The following is a 16118-nucleotide window of genomic DNA, read 5'->3' as shown; positions in this document are numbered from 1 at the left end:
ACAGCCTAGAACTGAAATTCTCTCAGTCACAAACACAGAGCATTTCTGCTATGTTACTGTTAGAGAGGTTTAGATTCGTTGGCCGTATTTAAGCTGATATTTGTTTGTTTGTTAGGACATTTGGCTAATATTACTCTGAGGAAATTGTCTCTCTCAGTGTAGGAGCCATTTCTGTATTTATTTTATATGTTATTTTAATGCTTGCATTTATTTCTATTTTCTGAGAATTTGTGCCCTCTACAGGTCGAAAGGCCATTAAATAGGAGCGTGACCTATTGGAGGGGCGGCTGATAGGGAGCACACAGCTTTTGACCTTGCTCTTTGATTATTTGCTGGCTTGTTGGCGAGGATAGGCCTCGCTGCTCTTCGTGCTTTAAACCTTTATTTATTTATTTGCAAACAAGTTGTAACATCCATTTTTGTTAATAAAACAACCATTGGAACCGTACTTGGACCGCTTTGGATTTAATTTATTTCACAAGACAAGTGACAAAGAACCCCCCGTCAACGCCAACAACGTGACTCACAAAGGGACACTTGACAGGATTAATGGTCACTATACTCAGAAATGTTTTAACTCTGTCCTTCAGAATTGGCAAGGTCTTCTAGTAAATGTCATGCTCTACGTCCCTTCACCTGTCCATTTATCTCACTGGCTGGATCTCTGATGCGAGAGTGAACACTGCCCCCTGCTGGTAGTTAAGACTAAACTGAATGCTAGATTCTTCTTTTTTTTTAGATTTATTTATGGACTTTTTAGCCTTTATTTGGATAGGACAGTGAAGTATCTTGGACAGGCAGTGAGGAGGAGTGAAGAGGTGGGAAGGGATCGGGAAACGAAATGAGGCCGGAATCAAACCTGTATCCCTGCAGGCATTGTAGCCCGTAAATGGGGGCCCTATTGGCTGGTGACACAGTGCCCCCCCAATGCTTGTAATTTTCTAATGAAAATCTTTTCATATAATTTTGAGCCAATTGATGGTAATTGTTTTTTGAAGTACAGATAGACTTAACCGATTTTGTATTGGCATGAGGCTTGTTGTACCACTGTGATCTTCGAGCACAGTAATACACAGCTGTGTCTTCAGGCTGCAGATTCCCGCCCTGTAGAGTCACTGTCTTACTGGAGGTGTCTCTGGAGACACTGAACTTGTTTTTCAGTGAGTCTTTATGTGCAGTGCTTCCACCAGTCCAGATGATATTGATCCACTCCAATGGTTTTCCTGCTGGCTGTCGAACCCATGCTGTGGCATAGCTAGTCAGAGAATAAGAGACTTTGCAGTCGATGGTCAACTGTTGTCCTGGCTGGATTACCACTGAAGCTGGCTGTGTAAGTTCATCAGCCTGAATACCTGCTGGACATAAAAGAAACCAAAGAAGTAACAGCAGACCCATGTTATTCTGTGTATTCTATGAGGAAAACACAATATGTCATTATGTGTATTTGTGTTCCTCATCCTTACAGATATGACAGTGACATACATACCATATAGAACCCCAACAAGCAGCAGACATAAAGGAAACATGGTGTGCTACAGACGTGAACTCTGACTATCTGGTCCTCTCTGGTCCTCTCTACTGTTTAGAGCTCAGGAGCTGTTGAAGGCTCACAGGCACTCAGATGTGTTTGTTATAAGGCAGGAGGGAGTACAGGATTTGCATACAAGAGGAACAGGATACGGAGCAGGACCTATGTGTGAATCTGTGTGTGTTGGGAGTGTGTCAGAGCAGGAGCTGTGTGTGAATCTGTGTGTGTTGGGAGTGTGTTAGAGCAGCACCTGTGTGTGAATCTGTGTGTGTTGGGAGTGTGCTAGAGCAGGAGCTGTGTGTGAATCTGTGTGTGTTGGGCAGTGTGTTAGCGCAGGAGCTGTGTGTGAAACTGTGTGTGTTGGGCAGTGTGTGTGTGTGTGTGTGTGTGTGTGTGTGTGTGAATCTGTGTGTGTTGGGCAGTGTGTTAGAGCAGGAGCTGTGTGTGAATCTGTGTGTGTTGGGCAGTGTTGGGCAAGTTACTGAAATTTAGTACTTAGTTATAGTTACTAGTTCCTTCTTTTAAAGGTAAATTAATTACTTCCCAGTTACTGTATATCAAAAGTAATTAGTTACTAGGGAAAGTAACTTTTAAGTTACTTTTATATCTGCGTTTAATATAATGATATGTTGGGAGTGTGTTAGTTATATGAGCATACTGCCCACTCGATATTCGCTCTTTTGAAATATGAAGGGACCGTGATCAATTCATTACTTGACATTGTTCATGATATGCATTCGTTTATATGTCCTATCCGTTACCTGCGTGCAAGGCATTATTATTCTCTCTATATAATCTTTAACTCTGCTTTTTAATTCTTCTGACCTATTTTGCTGTAGCTGTCTATTTATTATACAGAACTGTATGTATACATTATTGTTATAGAGCCTTAATGCCCGACCTGGTTAAAGAAGAAAAGTAGATTCATATACATGTATTTCACATGCTCTCATTTGACGGCATGTCTGTGTCAGACTGGGTGTTCATACCATAGACATATAGATATAGTAATTCTATATATCTATGGTTCATAATAGATCATGGGCTTTTCCATGGGTGCAGACCAGGGTAATTATAGTTCATTAAAACTAATAGTTAAACTACAACTAGCACTAAAAATGTGAAATGCAGAATGGAAAGGGTAAAAATTAGTCCTACAGTGGGTGCTGTGTCCAAAATTACTTACAGTATTGTACATCTATACATTCAGTGGGTCTATTATCCAAAATTACTAACAGTATTGTACATCTATACATTTCTAGCAGGATGTGTGCTTCCTGGATATCATACCCATGACATTGCTGTACCAGTTGAACCAGAGGAACACTGCACCATCAGATAAGATGTTAAATAGGTTTTACACAATTCGTACCTACACAGAAAAGATAAAGGCCACTAAGTTGGGCATTTCATGCATATTGATGGATGTATTTTGAGGACTTCAGCATTTAATTGTTAATGCACTGTGTTTATGTGAGCAGCTATAAAATGATGTTCAAGTTATACAAACTTTAATTGTGCTGGCATACTTTTTTTCTCACGATTGTTGTTAATTGGTTTGGTGTTTTAACAACAAAAAAAACTACAAAAAGGCAACACCTTATTGCTTATTATATATACCATGTGCATTTTAATTATTTATTTTAAATAAAAGAGAAATATAGGAAAAAAGAGCTCTGTAATGTAAGGCAGCCTTTTGTTGTGACTGCAAGCAATGCATACGACTGTAAAACCGTATTTTTGAAAAGACAGTCACAGTTCAGTGCCCCTGTTTTCACTGTGAGTTTTTGTTCATCTCTCCAGACTCTTCTATCACTGTGGGTCTCGGGCACAGTAGTACACAGCAGTGTCCTCAGTCTTCAGACTGTTCATCTGCAGATACACCTGGTCCACACTGTTGTCTCTGGAGATGGTGAACCTTCCTTGAACGGCGTTTGAATAATATTTGCTAGCACTGTCATAACGGATGATTGCAACAAACTCCAGCCCTTTCCCAGGAGCCTGCCTGATCCAAGCCATCCAGTAGCCATCAAAGTCCAGCCCAGAAGCAGTGCAGGTCAGTTTATGAGACCGACCAGGTTTTACTACAGCTGGTTCAGACTCAGACAATATCTGACTCTGCAATCCTGGAAAATGTAGAAAAAAATACAATGATAAGATCATTAAAACAGATATTTTCACATTATATTTTCGTCCACTATTTGGACAGAAAACCATAAAGATTGATAGACATATTTCATATGAGTGACATCTTGGGAGTACTCACCAGTCAGCATCTGCAGCAGCAGGATTCCTGTTATGATGTTCATGTTCAGCACCTGATATGTTACTGCCCTTTTGATCTAGGGTTAGTTTGAGAGAGGTATATATGTTAACACACACACACACACACACACCATGACTGTATATGTAAAGGAGATTGTCGGTTTTGCATGGCATGATGGGAGAAAAGGAAAGGTGTGTATCAATGACATCATGCTAGAATAAGAACTGTGTAGAGGGCTGGAATCCACCTATGTCACCCTCCCCGCCAACGTCCATTCTGATTGTCAGTTATTCCTGACACACACACACACACACACACACACACACACACACACACACACACACACACACACACACACACACACACACACACACACACACACACAATCACACACACACACACACACACACACACACACACACACACACACACACACCATACACACACACACACTAACACACAGACACACACAGACACACACAGGATGCAGCTGCCAACTGGTCTGTGTTAACCTCAAACTGAGGGAAAAGCGATTTGTACCTCTCATTACACTTAAGTTCACCGTATAAACTATAAAGAATACAATATGACTTTCCCATCACATTTTGAGGCATATTTTGATGATGTAAAATACATCTATAGTGTGCAGCTTATCCTGTGATGTGGGCTAATGCTTGCTTTGTAAGAAAACAACAATGCTATCTTCGTACCGGCAGAATGTTTGAGTTTGGGTCAGTTAGAAACGATCACCTGTGTTAGTGCTTTCATCAGAAACAATATTGCTCAGATGTTTACAAGGTAACAGACTTAATGTTTGCCTACAGTACCTCTTGAATGAACTAACACCTTCAGCTCATGGATGAACAGGGAGACTAAATGCTTCATGGTTGTAGTAATCATATTTATATTTATTTCCTCCGCTCAGAGAGTAGCACAGAGTGGTAAGAGTGAGCAAATACCTACTAGGGCCATGAGGGAGAGGACCATAGAACACCAGACAGTTCTAAAATGGATTGCAAATGCGATGCTCTATGTGCAACTTGAAAGTCATAAAAGCACGGTTCAAAAGAAGACAGCAAAAAATGTGTTAGCAAATCCCTGGACTGAGAGAGGACTTTGCATAACCCCTCCTCTTAATCAACCCAATTATAGGAGCCAAACGTCTTTACTATTAAGCAGTGGTGGTCCGTCAGGGCCTTCAAGGCCTTCTCTGCTGGCCTAAACATCATCAGAAAATAAATGTAATAAATACATTTAATTTTAATATTTTCTTTTCATAAATATGTATTCAATTATTCCTCATAGTCCATTATCTTCATTTCATAGCTTCCAGCGTTGTTAATTTATGTTAGAGCTTTCATCCAATCATATTTCAGCTATCATGTGTTGCCACGCTCCGAAAAACCTTCCCCGAGAACAGAATTCTTCCCTGAGGCCTTCAGAATTCACATTGAAGGCCCGTGTACATCTGATTGGTTTTCACAACTGGCTGTTTCAGTTCATTTAAGTTGAATGAACTGAAACAGACAGTTGTGACAACCAATCAGATTTCGAGTTGGCGACACTGGGCCTTCTAGAAGGCCCGGAATATTTCTTTCCTCGCGTTGAACGTGACACGTAAACGTCCTTTGATTGGATACTGAGGCAGACCGGTGCAGTGCTTCAGTGCTCAGTTTAGCTGGCTAATGCGAAAACGGAAAACGACGTACATCGGTTTCAATGCTTATTATGCTAGTTGTTTCAATTGGTAAGACTAAATATAATTACATTAACCAACTCAAATAAACTAGTTTACACCAACTTCATAAATCCAGTTTTTGATACAATTACAACGCCATTTTCAAGACGGAACTTGCAAGAAAAACTGGATATCGTGAGGATGGGAAGTTTAATGAAACTGCTTTGCAGGTGGGACAATGCGATGTTTAGTGGACAAACTTGTTTAAGCTCTCATAGGCTACTTTCGGTAGACTTAATAAAACTTTGTAGACTAATCCGTGAAAATCGCCTTTTATTTTTAAGTTGTGACAGTAATATCCAAGCGATCATATAACTGAGAGTTTACTACTCTCAATGTATTGTTAATACGGGTGTATTGATTTTAAATGCTCCGGAAATATTAATAAAGTCTCTTGTACTCGACTATGTTAAGGTGATGCAATGCTCACTTATACTGCCTTTCTGGATAAATATAATGGTTCGAGAGCCATGGCGTCATAATGATAGTATTAGGAGGTGGATTCACTCAGTTTAACATCGTGTAGGACATCGCTGAAGGCCCAGTCGTGAAATGCACGGACCGCCACTGCTATTAAGTGTCATTTCCTTTCTTATCTTTTAGTTTTGTTTGTTGAGTTTGTGAGTTTGTGAGCGTCCACCCCCTCTAGAGGCGGATTGGGAGACTGCAGGGAAGCCTAATTGGGAGGCTGTAAGAGACAGTGATATGGTACCTGGGCGTGGTTGAAGGGGCACGTGTTTTTTGACTGTGTGGGTGCCAGGAACAAGCTTTTTTCAGTTTTTTACCACAAAACCTTGTTTAAAACAATAAATGGCTTCAGAGCCAACTTAATTTTAGTCACATACCAGACGCTTTTGTCAAAACCGACTTACAAGGGAGAGAACAATCAAGCTCTGAGCAATAGAGACCTAGTGTAATAATAAATACTTCTTTACATAAGAAAAAGATAATCTACTCTAATTCATTCATGTGGGTAAAATACTAAGCTCAAGCTCAATGAAAATGTCAACGTATACTCTATGTATAGTGCATGTCTGGCTGATTTAGAGTAAACAGGGGACAATGAGTCAGATGGATAAAACAATGCACAGAAGTTTGATATGGGGTGGGGTCTTGTATCCTGCCCTGTTTTAAACTTCATCACCATGTAGACATTTGTGTTCGTTTTTGCTGGATATTTTCTGAAGTACTCCAGAATTTGAGCACATGGTTTAGTAGTACTGAGGCACTTTGTTTTTGTGCAGCTGCTTCACCAGCTTCAGTCGCTGTGCCTCTCGTGCACAGTAGTAAACAGCAGTGTCCTCTGTTTTCAGACTCTTGGCCTCTAAGTACTGCATGCTGGTGGGGACGTCTTCAGTCAGGGTGAACTGGCCCTTCAGAGACTCTGCATAGAGAACATCGGTTCCTGATCCAGCGTTCATTCTCCCAATCCACTCCAGAGGCCCTCCAGGTTTCTGTCTGATCCAGTGCATGTAGAATTTTGTCATGTCAAATCCAGATGTTTTACAGGAGATCTTAACTGTCCGTCCTGGTGTCTTCACTTGAGCAGGAGACTGATCTAGTCTGATCTCATCACAGATAATACCTGGAACACAATATGTACAACAGTGGTTACTTTGTAAGCAGTGCCAGAGGGAAATGTTTCAATATTATACACCGAACAGTTTTGTGCAGTCTTACATCCACATTACCTTGTCCAAATAGAAGTATGAAAATGAAATGGTAGAATGTAGTTCTGTTCATTCTACTATCTAAATGTATGCCGTAGCTGTTCCTGCAAGACAATCAAAGGGAATGGGGAATGAGAATAGAACAAGGGCGGTTATAAAGGAGTGAAGTGAAGGATGACTTTGCATAGACAGCCCTCTTGGCTTTCATAGAGGGGAATAGAGGTTCTCCATATTTAGATGGCGTTGATCTCACAAAGTTTCTTATTCTCAAGCATTGGCCTTTCCACTGCTAGAAGTCACTATTTTGACTTGTTTGATTAAAAGGCCTTCATTTTATTTTGCTTTTTTCCCCCATTCTCTTGGCTGAGCTTACAAACATTTCAGCTGATATGTAAATTCAGTTGCTCTTACTAGCTGGTCAAATATATTGGCATACATAATAGTTGATTTAAGTTAATATCCATCATCTATCGTCTGAAAGAAAAAAAAATCATTGATTGTCTTTCATATAGAAACTTGTGCCTAATTAAACAATCTCTAGTTTGAAGAAGGACAATACAAGGGATGACCATTTTAATAAATCACACTTTTTTCTTCTTGTAGGCTGTCCTCTGGTGGTTAGAGAAGACTGATAGCCTGCAATAGCTCACCAATGGTAGTGACACCTTCTCTATTTCAGAGAACAGCATTTATCTTTCACACAGCCGTCACTCACAGTTTTGACAGTAGAGTGTTCCACAGTAGCTCAGACTTCACAGCAGTGTGTTCTGATGAGGAGTTAAAAAGGTGAATGAGAGTTGTCATAGGCTGCCCTCTACCAGCTGAAATAGGTACTGCAGTGTTGTTTGGCCAAGAGGGGACAAGAGGGACTAGTGATGTCATCGCAGTTCAGGCTTGGTTTGGATAGGTACATAGAGCCCAACCATTTCACACTTTCTGAATATGTATTTCACTGTCACTTTATATTAATGTTATTTCACATAGAAATGTAATATACTGTGTAATCGTCTAAACTGTGCTTGAACAGGGTTAATCAATTCTACTCAAGAGTGTATATGGTTTATATTGTGTCAGTAAAGTTTTTGTACAGGTCCTCCACTGGTTGGTATCACAGTGGTCGCCTGGCACAGTAATAGACAGCTGAGTCTTCAGTCTGCAGGTTCTGCCCTGTTAGAGTCACTGTACTGCTGGAGGGATCTTTAGAGATGCTGAACTTGCTCTTCAGGGAATCTGCCTTGTAAATATCTCCATTCCCATATATATTTGTTATCCACTCAAGTGTTTTCCCTGCAGGCTGTCGAACCCATGCTGTCGCGTAGCTACAACATGAAGTAAGAGAGTATCCAGACACCTTACAGGGGATAGTGAGAGGGCCCCCGGGCTTAATCACTATGGAGCTGGGCTGGGTGAGCTCAACATCCGACTGAACGTCTAAACAAACAAACAAACAAACAAAAATCAATCAAGTAATTAGTTGCATGCATTCATAATAAAAAGGTTAGGAATGGTCGACTGATGGCCGTATTGTTTTCGCTAGTCTACCCTCCAGAGAGACTCACAGGATTCAGCTGTCAGCAACAGTAAGACACTGGTGGGAACCATAATGTGTGCTGGTGTCAAGCTGTTCCAGCTCAACTGAGGCAGGTAAAGGGGACACTGCTCCTTTATGTGGACTGTTTCATCATCAGTGCTTTATACACAGAGAATGGCCTCAGACAAGATCATCCAATGGCAGATGGGAATGGGATCAGACAAGATCATCCAATGGCAGAAGGGAATGGGATCAGGCAAGATCATCCAATGGCAGATGGGAATGGGATCAGACAAGATCATCCAATGGCAGAAGGGAATGGGATCAGGCAAGATCATCCAATGGCAGATGGGTATGGCCTCAGACAAGATCATCCAATGGCAGATGGGAAAAATAAACAGAATTTGAGTTGCAAATTCAAACTGTGATGATTATGACTGTGCAGAATTCATATGATGATGTCACTCGTAAGGGGATTCGGGGCTTCTTAATGTCTCAACATGTTGATGGAGGCAATAGGGGTCTGATTTAGGCTGTAACTGTACAGTAGGCTACAGTATATACCTGTAATGTACTGAACTAAAGATATATTTTCTTAATATCAGTCCACCACTCCACGAGCACCATAGCTTATTTTAACGGCACCGATGAAATCACTCAGACAAAGGGATGCAAGTGGCATGAAAGCGATGAAGATGTTAATATTGTGAACTTGAGCTCAGTCAACAACGTCACATTAATGTCACACTATTGTGCCATTGAAAGTCAGCTATGGTGATGTTTGTGGCATGTTTCTATGCAATAGTTATGATGTGAGTTTTAGAGTTTTTTTCATGAAAGGCTGAAGTGTATCATCACACTAGGTGGGTAAATACATGTATCATTTATGCATAAATACATTTTTTACAAGGAAAGGGCATGTTTTTTGGTCCTATCTGAACTGCAGTTACACTTTGTCTGTCATCCGTAAACATGGCATGTGTTTTTGTGCTGCAGTTAAGCTTCATCGCTCACTGTGGTACCTAGCACAGTAGTACACAGCAGAGTCTTCAGCTGTCAGGCTGTTCATCTGTAGGTAACTCTGCTTCTTGCTGTTGTCTCTGGAAATTGTGAACCTTCCCTGAATGGACTGAGCGTAGTATATATCACTACTTGAGGTGGGATGCATTAGAGCCAGCCACTCCAGTCCTTTCCCAGGAGCCTGTCTGATCCAAGCCATATAGTAGCTTGCAAATGTGAACCCAGAGGCTGTGCAGGTCAGTCTGTGAGATCCTCCAGGATTAATGACCGCAGGCTCAGATTCAGTCAGTGTCTGACCATGTCCACCTGAATAAAAAAAACATGAAAATAAATAGCGTGACAAATAACACATATATTATACCACAATCTGTTTCTGTGTATTGAGGGAAAATGGCTCCTCACCTGTTGAGTAGACAGCCAGCAAGGCAGATAGAATAATAAAGTTCATGTCTAACAGCAGTGTGTGAGCATGTGTGTCTTCATGACTGACTGAGTGCTGAGGATATATATACTCAAGGGAGTCTGGGTTTTGCATGATGTCTTCCTGATAAAGCGGGCAGAACAAAAATATGTAAGTATAAATGCTGGACATGTTGATTGAAAATTGTGAACAGAATTTCCTACTTAACCATAGCCAGTGAATGGGTTTACCTGACAGTAAAGTACACAATCTGTCCTTCATCCCTAAAATGTATGTATGTCATTCATGACCTAAATATTGTAATTCTGTTGAGAGGCAAGTTTGTACATTTTGACATTTTACATGTTATGTCCTAAATGCCCCACCTGGTTGAAGAAGGAAAGGAGACTGATATGATTCACATGAGTTAATATGACTGCATGGTGTTATTGCTGTGATTCACATGAGTTAATATGACTGCATGGTGTTATTGCTGTGATTCACATGAGTTAATATGACTGCATGGTGTTATTGCTGTGATTCACATGAGTTAATATGACTGCATGGTGTTATTGCTGTGATTCACATGAGTTAATATGACTGCATGGTGTTATTGCTGTGATTCACATGAGTTAATATGACTGCATGGTGTTATTGCTGTGATTCACATGAGTTAATATGACTGCATGGTGTTATTGCTGTGATTCACATGAGTTAATATGACTGCATGGTGTTATTGCTGTGATTCACATGAGTTAATATGACTGCATGGTGTTATTGCTGTGATTCACATGAGTTAATATGACTGCATGGTGTTATTGCTGTGATTGACATGAGTTAATATGACTGCATGGTGTTATTGCTGTGATTCACATGAGTTAATATGACTGCATGGTGTTATTGCTGTGATTCACATGAGTTAATATGACTGCATGGTGTTATTGCTGTGATTCACATGAGTTAATATGACTGCATGGTGTTATTGCTGTGATTCACATGAGTTAATATGACTGCATGGTGTTATTGCTGTGTCATGCTAGTGTTACTGGAGTGGAGGCCCAGCTGATGTGTGTGTGGGGAAGCAGCATGTTTGTCATGGTGTGGTTCTCTAGTACAGTAATACACAGCCGTGTCCTCAGTCTGGAAGTTCTGGCCTTGTGTAGAATTAAACTAAATTACACTTTCAAGACTTTAGAAGAATAAAAGAGTCTTTTCTCCTCTTACGTAATCTGAACAGAGACTTTGTACTTAGAATCAGTTAAAATAAATGTGCATGTTGGCCTACTGGATTTTTTATCATTGTTTTCTTTATTGTTTTTGTGTCTGTTTTGTGTTACTACGATGGAATATGTTTTATTTTAATCAATTCCAACATAATTAATTATTATGTAAAAGATGTCAAGGCACATGGAATTACTTTTCTTGATGTGATATTATGCTTGCAAACATTATCTGATTAATTTAAATATGCAGTAAAGCCACAACTGATTCACTTGCAGCGTCACTGTACTGAAATAAATGTAACGTGTTTGGTGACTCCTCATCTGATTTCAGATAAGGTAATCTTTCATTGTGTGGTGTTGATGAGTAGGAGTTCATGTGAATGTCCCTGTATTCTACATCTCTATCGCCACCTGCTGTCCAAAGTGGGGCAAGCAAGGCATTAGACTGTTAAACTGTGTTTTTTTAACAGACAGTCACAGCTCAGTTCCCCTTTTTTTCACTGTGAGTTTTTGTTCATCTCTCCAGACTCTTCTATCACTGTGGGTGTCGGGCACAGTAGTACACAGCAGTGTCCTCATTCTTCAGGCTGTGAGAGAATAGCTCACCCACATGTACTGTACATAATGGTGATTAACATTAATTTACAGTTTCAAGCTATTAGAAGGAGATCTAGAATTTAGAATAATATTCTCTCCACATAATTTGAAGAGAGACTTTGTACTAAGAATCAGTAAAAATGAATGTGCACGTAGGCCTACTGGATTTTTTTTTAATCATTGGTGAAGGTATTGTTTTGGTGTCTGCTTTGAGGTAATACCATTGATTATGTTTTATTTTAATCAATTTCAACATAATACATTATTACTAAAAGATGTCAAGGCACTTGGACTGACTTTTCCTGATGTGATATTAGCTTGCATACATTATCTGACTAATTTAAATATAAAGGGAAGCCACAAATAAATCACTTGTAGCCTCACTGTTATGAACGAAATGTAACATGTTTGGTGACTGCTCATCTGATTCCAGGTTAATGAATGTTTCATTGTGTCGTGTTGATGAGTACGAGTTCATGTGAATGTCCTCGTGTTCTTCATCTCTGACGCCACCTGCTGTCCAAAGTGGGGCATGCAAGGCATAAGACTGTAAAACTGTGTTTTTGAACAGACAGTCACAGTTCAGTGCCCTTGTTGTCACTGTGAGTTTTTGTTCATCTCTCCAGACTATTTTATCACTGTGGGTCTCGGGCACAGTAATACACAGCAGTGTCCTCATTCTTCAGGCTGTTCATCTGTAGATAGAGCTGGTTCTTGCCATAATCTGTAGAGATTGTGAACCGTCCTTTAGAATCTTGAGACTGGTAGATAGTAGAGCCACTTATTTGAGCAATCCATTCCAGCCCTTTCCCAGGAGCCTGTCTGATCCAAGCCATCCAGTAGCTACTTAATGAGAGCCCAGAGGCTGTGCAGGTCAGTTTGTGAGATCCTCCAGGATTAATGACCACAGGTTCAGATTCAGTCAGTGTCTGTCCATGTCCACCTGAAAAAACAAAACAGGAAAAAGAAATAACGTGCAAAATTACACATACGTTATACACCAATCTGTTTCTACGTATTGTGGGAAAATGGCTCCTCACCCGTTGAGTAGACAGCCAGCAAAGCTGATAGAATAATAAAGTTCATGTCTAACAGCAGTGTGTGAGCATGTGTGTCTTCATGACTGACTGTGTGCTGAGGATATATATACTCAAGGGAGTCTGGGTTTTGCATGATGTCTTCCTGACAAAGCGGGCAGAACAAAAATATGGACATGTTGATTGAAAATTGTGGTACCCACTATTTTTGCACACAGAAAGGTTTTTGTCGTTCAAAGGTCAGGGTTATATGTGTAAGTGTAGAATTACAATTCATGTATCACGTGTATTTTTGAGAGTAGGTCTGGCTTCAGCCTGATTGCACTAGGCCTCAGTCTTTTTTGTAGATTTGTTAAAAAATTATATTTGAATTGAAAAGACAGATATATAATAAATGTGTCCAAAATCCAATTTCATGCTGGCACTGTAGGCCCGACATTGTATTTTGTGTCATAATTTTTTGAGGCAATTAAATAATATTTTGTCTGAGTCTATTGTGCAAATCCATGTGTAATTAATGCAACACAAATGATAGAGTATAAGAGAACTATTTAAAGTAAAGACATGTTGTCCTTTCTTTTGTCATACTGTCATACCGACCAAGGCTCAAATCCTGTGACTCTACTGCCCCCATGTGGTTCGTAGTGTCCATGATTCTGCTGTCAGACCAGGTATGAGAGACATGACAAAAACAGACCACTTAAATGTGTCATCATATGGTTCAGCAACGTTGACAATCTAGTGTAGATATTACGGTGCCAATTCAAGCTTCAGCTATATTACATAATTATTAAGAACTAATTGTTACTGTGATAACAATATCAAGTTAATACAATTTTCATTCCCATTTCTTCCTGTGATTTAGAAATGACTATAGATGCTTAGTCGGTCATGACTGCACATATAAAAGCGGTAGTCATGTATTGTCATGTGTCTATATACTAAATATTATATTTAAAATCATTAACAACATTATGATCTTCAGTGTTTTATCCCCTTAACTGGATTCAGTCCACTTGTAATAATGCTATTAAAGTGAGACACGTGTAAATCATGGTAATTTTATTTACTTAAAGGGGGGCTTTTCTTCTAAACCTATCTTGGGCTGTCCACTTTTAAAGGTGTAGACAAGAAGTAAGAACTGGAATAAGATAAATAACATGGGTCGTCGAGGGGGGTACATTTACATTTAAAATGTGTGTTCAAATGTTGGTAACTTTTTATGTTAATATTAGATAGATTTCTATGTTTGGTGTGTAATGTTTAGGAGGTTTTGGTACAGCATTGTAGCTTATTGTAATGCCGTGGGTAACGAGCGCAGTAATACACAGCTGTGTCTCCAGTCTGCAGATTCTGGCCTTGCAGGGTGACTGTGTTACTGGAGGTGTCTCTGGAGAGGGTGAACTTGTTTTTCAAAGAGTCCTTGTAGTACAAGTTCCCATCAGTGTCAACAAACCCGACCCACTCTAGTGGTCCCCCCGATGCCTGTCTTATCCATCCAGTGCCATAGCTAGTGATAGAATATGAGACCCTACATTGGATGGTCAAGCTTTGACTGGGCTGGATATTCACAGAAGCTGGCTGATTGAGCTCCTCCATGTGGACATCTGGAACAACAAAAGGCAACACTAATGAGTTATGGCATTCAGTACAGAACATCTCAATCTATATAATATCTATGGTTTGTGTTGAGCTCCTTATGATGAAGTCTATGATTCAGTGTTTCTCCTGACGTTAATACAAGACTTTCTAAAATGCACAATAACTTGAATAAAACACCAAGAGTTTCAATCTTTGCATCCTTAATGAGCTTAATCAGACTCACATGTGGCAGCTATCAACACTAGCAGAAGCTGAGATGTACGGATCATGGTTTGTCATGCAGCTGAACTGATAACAGATGATCTTCTCTGATGGCTGTCAATGAGAGGAGCACATTAACTGATTATATGAGGAGGGAAGTGTGGAGGTAGTTTGCATAAGGGAACCCCTGCTGGAGACACTCCCAACAGAGAATATTGATCACCTGTTCACTGGACTAGTCTGATGAATTATTACTGTGATAACAATAACATTTTTGTTTTATATTGTTATTTTTATAAAGACTATAGATGGTGAGTTGGCCATGACTGCACATTTCAATGTGGAAGTAATATAATATAATGTGTCTATGTATTAAATATCTCATTTTTAATGATTAACAACATTATGATCTATGGTGTTCTATCCCCTTAACTGGATTCAGTCCACTTAACTGAACTGTACATATACATTAATGTTATAGGTCCTTAATGCCCCACCTGGTTGAAGAAGGAAAGTAGATTCATATGATTCACATGAACTTATTTTAAGTCGTGTCTGTGTCAGGCTGGGTGTTCATACTCGATCAAGGGCTTTTCCATCGGTGCAGAACAGGGCAATTATGGTTAAAAAAAAAAAATACTAACACTAAAACTTCCAGTGAAAAGATAATTTACTAACTTTATACAAATCAAGATATCAGTTTTCAAAAACACGATAACTAAATAAAAACTACAATGAACAATGCCACATAAATTAAGCGGAATAGAATTGAAGGTCAAATAGCTCACCCATCTGTACTGTACATAATGGTGATTAACACTTAATTATACTTTCAAGCTTTTAGAAGAATGAAACGGTCTTCTCTCCTCTTAATCTGAACAGAGACTTTGTACTTAGTATCAGTTCAAATAAATGTGCAAGTAGGCCTACTGGATATGTTATCATTGTTTACGGTATTGTTTGGTGTCGGTTTTGTGTTACTACCATGGAATATATTTTATTTTAATCAATTTCAACATAATACATTATTACTAAAAGATGTCAAGGCACATGGACTGACTTTTCTTGATGTGATATTATGCTTGCATGATCTGACTAATTTAAATATGCGGTGAAGCCACAACTGATTCACTTGCAGCCTCAATGTAGTGAAAGAAATGTAACTCTAACGTTTGGTGACTACTCATCTGATTTCAGGTTAATGAATGTTTCATTGTGTGGTGTTGAGGAGTAGTTCTACATCTCTGACGCCACCTGCTGTCCAAAGTGGGGCAAGCAAGGCATAAGACTGTAAAACTGTGTTTT

General features: G+C 39.6%; 1 gene segment (V, D, J or C); it reads right to left on the bottom strand.

Annotated features, from left to right (window-relative positions):
• Window positions 1-3340: 3340 nt before the first annotated feature.
• Window positions 3341-3837, bottom strand: LOC308377721 (immunoglobulin heavy variable 3-30-3-like). The segment is given in 2 exons: window positions 3795-3837; window positions 3341-3654 (listed from the first exon to the last, which is right to left on the bottom strand).
• Window positions 3838-16118: the final 12281 nt, after the last annotated feature.

This window comes from Sprattus sprattus, assembly GCF_963457725.1.
Source record: "Sprattus sprattus genome assembly, chromosome: 16".
NCBI lineage: Eukaryota > Metazoa > Chordata > Actinopteri > Clupeiformes > Clupeidae > Sprattus > Sprattus sprattus.
The sequence above is the reverse complement of the archived record's forward strand: the minus strand, read 5'-3'. Positions and strand labels throughout refer to the sequence as shown.